This window comes from Rhinopithecus bieti, unplaced genomic scaffold, assembly GCF_001698545.2.
Source record: "Rhinopithecus bieti isolate Rb0 unplaced genomic scaffold, ASM169854v2 scaffold_55061, whole genome shotgun sequence".
Taxonomy (NCBI): Eukaryota; Metazoa; Chordata; class Mammalia; order Primates; family Cercopithecidae; genus Rhinopithecus; species Rhinopithecus bieti.
The window spans coordinates 1-5,232 of NW_016863986.1; the positions used below are offsets into that span (position 1 = coordinate 1).

Consider the following 5,232-nt stretch of genomic DNA (forward strand, 5'->3'; position numbering starts at 1 on the left):
TTGCTAGAAGAGGGTGATAGCCCTATGTTCAAAATACCTTCTCAGGAGATAACCAAGCTAAATCACTCAAAGTAATAGCCATCAGAGAGAGATCAGATGAATACTGGCAGAATAATGCTATTTTCCTGATTCTAAAATAATTCATAGCTCTGTGAGGAGATCCATGGCCCAATATGTGAGGAATGTATTACTATTTTTTGCATAAGGAAAAGATCAATCTCTTATCAATGTAGCTATTGTTTAATATAGAGAAGAGATAAATAATCTGTTGGTCTTCTGAAATCTTTATTCCCATGGAGCTAGAGCTCTCCACAGCAGAGCCATAATGGGCAGTAGGACATGGTAGAGTGTGTAAGTTCATGGGGCTTAGGGTCAGACTTCGGTGAAAGTCCTAACTTTGAAATTTACAAGCTGGGTGATCATAGACAAGTCACTAAACTACTATGAGCCTCAGTTTTTATCATCTTTGAATAAGACTAATAATTCATGCTCTGCCTACTTCACAAGGTTGTGGTAAGGATCAGATGAGATAAGAGGTATAAAAGTGCTTCAAAAACTGTAAAGTACCATACAAATGAAGGTTGCTATTGATAGGAGCACAGCTTGTCTCCTTGATACATGGCTTTCAAAATACATGGCAGTGTTTACTTTTTATTTTAAGGGGATATTCAACTTAAACTGAGAAAGCCATCCCTAAACTACATTAAAGTGTTATCTGGCTAAAGAGACTGCAAAGAAGCATTTCTCTGAACTGTCAATGCCCTTTTCATTTTAGGGCAAGCCAGGACACATTTCCTTGCCTCCGATTTGTGAGGCATGAGCTAGCCTACTGTGGAGAAAAAAACATGAGGGAATATAAAGAGAACAAGGTTATGTTCACTCTTGGTATTACTTGTGAATACTGGCACATTTCTGATGATTAATTCATATCCAAATATCTTTCAAGAATGAAAAAAGCACATGACACCTGGCTGGCATTGTGATAGTTGATTATTGGTTGACTAGGTGGGCTAAAGGCAAAATGTGTGAAATGCAATATTGTTTATTTTGTTACGAGGGTAAAAAGTGGTTCCTAAACAGTAGCCTACTGTGTCAAGCACCAAGAAAGGTCTGTAGTGAAGACCAAGGCCAACACTTTCCCTGCTGATGGGACATAGCAGATTTTCTTTACATTCAGGGTAGTAGCTCAGTATGTGGATTTTATAATATATTTTAAAATTATTGTAACTTTACAATAATCCTGTGCTGTGGAAATGGACAAAGGAAGAGATGATGAAGCATTTTATATTTATAGAAAATTTATGAAAAAGTTTTACTTCTGCATAAAGTTTTGTTTGTATCCCTGAGTTGATGATTATGACATCTATTATGTAATTCCTTATTCCTAAAGTTATTAAATATCTGAACTGATTCAGCAAGTTGAAAGGGAAATGGAAAACACACGTCACTATAATTTTCTACACTATCTTTTCTATATTACTAGGGATCAATGCACTGATTAATAATTTAAATATTCTTGGCTATTTAGGTTCCTATTGCCTTATCCTTCTCCTTTTTTTCTTCAGTTTATTATAATCTATATTCTGGTCACGGAATTCATGTTCTTTCTCTATGGCTTTATGTCTCCATTTGAGGTGAGATATTCATGTTATATAAGCTTTTGTGCAATCCCTAATAACTAGTAGCTCTGTCCACATCTGCCTTTTGATATTCAGGTTCAGTTTGGACAGTCTTCATCATGGATGTCTTAGTAATTGTACTGGAGTTGTGGGGAAGGGATATCTCCTGGGGTCCACTAGTATGACATTTAAAAAGAACATATTTCACTATACTTCTGCTAGACCTTGTACACATTTGTAAATAAAAAAATCTGCCTTAAGTTTGTTTTTCTGTTTTAGAAGTAGTTGGATATAATTTATATCTTCAAGTGGATGAAATAACTTTTTTGAGATTTCAGTATAATTATTTGAATCACATTTTGAAAGGTAAAGCACTTTCAACATCTGCTTCATTTGATCTTGGCAATGAGCCAGTGAAGCAGGTAAGTGATCCAGTAGTCGATCTCCATTCTCCTAATTGCTAACCTAGTGTTTGTCAAACAAAGTTAAAAAACAAAACAAAAAACCCCTCCCCGTTATGTGAAGATTAGTCAGTATATCTTTCTGTACAGTAGGAATTCTGCAACTCTCCTTTGAATAGGGAATTATGAAGTATTTTCTAACAACAGGGGAGTGATTTGTTAGCCTTTTTCTTAGGAAACTAGGGATTTAAAATTAGTTTCAACATTTTTCAAATCTATAACTGGTAAGAAGTGGATCTTTAAAACTCAGCTGGAGAAATACATTGTAAAGAATCAGTAGGAGTCAAGAGATTAGGTTCCTGAAGGCCTTAGCAAGGTTCTCATGTATGACAGAAACTTGTTTTGCTAGAATCTTTAAATAACAGCTTCCTAAATCTCAGAGTATTCAATATGGAAAACCTGTTTTTAGTGCCTTCTCTTTCATTTACTTCAACAGTATTAGCTATTTAAAAATGTAAAAAGATAGAGGGTGAACAATGTCACAAGTTGGAGTGGGTGTGCATTTATTCTAGGGGGACCCTTCAGGATATTTTTTAACTTACTCTCCAGTATTTGATGAAATAGCTGAAGACTGTTGTAGCAATGTACAGGCAGTAGAGAACAGAGTAAGCTAAGAATTGAAGGAAGAATTTGTAGTTGGAAAATCCAATGCAGTTATTAACCCTAAAAAAAAGAAAAACTAATTTGAAATCAGGACCTCTTGATTGAGAGCACAGTGATACATAAGTGAACTAGGCAATGGAATCATGCTAGTTCTGCTGCTTCATTATGTGTCGTGTAAAAACCCAATAGAGATAGAAGTCCCTTAATAAGAACAGACTGGAAAAAACAAGTTCATGTCTCACTTGTTTCTTCTTTCATTTACAGGCACAGCAACACCTGGCCTACCTAATAGCTCTGGACTAGTTCCTGGCACATCCAAGCAAACCTGGATCCTGGTTGCTAAAAATGTATTACGGTTTTAGCAGCTACATTTGGTACAGTTATGGCATGTTCTTTTTGTAGTTAGGTGATTTCAGACTGGCCTGCTGGGTCTGATATACAAAACTTGGAAAATTGCTGAATTTAACATTCTAGAATATTTCAAACATCAAGCCAGCTAGAAACAGAACTGAATTGTGTAGTGTTAAAAGGAGAAATGTTTGTGCTGTATTTCATTACTAAGCTCAATTGCTAAAGTAATGAATAGGAGACCATTAGCTTTGTAACTCCAGGAATTCCCTACCATACCTTTGGTGTTATATTTTTTCTTCATTTTAAATGTTACCCATCCCCTGTCCCCTACAGAAATATAAAACCCAGTGAATTATGGCAGCAGAAACAGGCATGTGACAACTGTGCTTAGAAAAGTGCATATAATTGAGCAACTTTGACCCTTTTAGAGAAAAGAAATGAACCAAACAGACATACCAAGGGCAGTGATGATCCATTTTTAACACACACCTACGAAGGGGACAAAATATAGTGTGATAAGTGAGGCTATGGAAATGAAGCAACATCTCATAATTAAACTCAAGGTTTCACCAGTATTTTTACATGGTTCCAATACACCCATTCTCAGATTTCCACTATAGTGACTCCAAAATTGTGGCCCTCAGTTATTCCTAGGATGAGGTAATCACAACAACACTTTATGGGATCATGCCAGCAGCAAGTTACATGGCTATAAGTCCAACCTTTCAAAGGGATTGGAAACTCCAGATTATTAATACAGGTCTACTATGTCTCCTATCATTTTATTTAATGCTTAGTTTAATAAAAATACAGAAGAAAATATATGGCTATAGCCTCTATCTGAATCAAGGGTAAGAAAAATATGGGTGGAATAAGTACTCAAGAGAAAAGGCATGAAGATTACATGTATCAACATAAAAATGGGGTTTATGAAGCTGGAACAATTTGGGCAACAAAAAAGTAGCATTGGGTTATAATGCAAAATATAAAATGAATATTTATGCTTTCATACTGATATAAATAAGTGATTGAATAGATAAATAAATGAAGAGAAGAGATAAATGTCCCAAGCAAAATAACTTGAAATAATTTGGGTAGATACTACACCTTCAAGGATGGAGGGCATAACTTCCCATTCCTTTAGTGTTGGCTGTGCATAGTGACTTCCTTTCAAAGAGTAAAGCATAGAAAGGAAGAACAACTTTACAGTGTTGAAACCTGACAAACTACCTCAGCCAGATGATCAAAATTAACATTTCAGTGATAAGTCATGTTTATAGGTACCCTTAATATGATGTAATGAGAATGGCACCTTACTCTATGATCTTCCTTCCCAAATCATATTACCCCAGTCTAACAATGATGAGGAAAGCATCAAACAAATCTGAATCAAGGGACACTCTACAACTACTTGACCATTAATCCTAAAAACTGTCAAGGTTATCAAAAAGAAGTCTGGGAAACTGCCACAGCTAAGAGAAATTAAGGAGATGAGACATTACTATTAAATGTAATGTGGTATCCTGGATGGGATCCTGAAAGAGATAAAGGACATTATGGAAAAACTGAGGAAATCTAAATGTAGACTTCAGTTAAAAATAATGTATCAGTGTTAGTTCATTAATTGTAACAAATGTACCATACAAATATAAGATGTTAACAACAAGGGAAACTGGGTGTGAGACATATAAGAACTATCTTCACAAAAAATCTGCAAGTCTAAAATTGTCCACAAATAAAATGTTTATTTTTAAAATGTGGTCTTACTTCTCTTACTTATCTTTAGAGTAGCTTGAATCATCATCAACCGTGTGAGGGGTTTTGGCATATGCTTATTATGATTGAAAGGAAATGCTCTTATCTAGTTATGGTTACATGTTAGGATCAGTCATTTTGTTGTCTAGGCAACCATCAGTGGCCAAGCCCAGCTCAGGAGAAATATGGCCGTCACTTACATAGCACAGACAGAGCAGTGGTGGCAGCGGTCTGGCTTGATCAGATTACACCGGTCACAGAATCGTACAGCTATAAAAAAAATAAGGTGGTAAGCACTTTTTAGGGCTCAATACAAGACCTTATATCTTACTAGCTTATCTGGATGACTTGTTACGCACTGATTATAGATAGTCAAACTCATCTCATGTTACCAAGCAAAAGGCAGATTGCATAAGAGAATTGGGGTATATATTCTTTTCCTT

At 35.5% G+C, this 5,232-nt stretch overlaps 1 long non-coding RNA gene across 1 annotated transcript; it reads right to left on the reverse strand.

The window, feature by feature from the left end:
* Positions 1–2,635: 2,635 nt before the first annotated feature.
* On the reverse strand, positions 2,636–5,061 carry LOC108525456 (uncharacterized). Its single transcript, XR_001884277.1, has 3 exons — positions 4,990–5,061; positions 3,491–3,523; positions 2,636–2,743 (listed from the first exon to the last, which is right to left on the reverse strand). It is a non-coding gene; the product is annotated as an uncharacterized LOC108525456 (long non-coding RNA).
* Between the last annotated feature and the right edge of the window lie 171 nt (positions 5,062–5,232).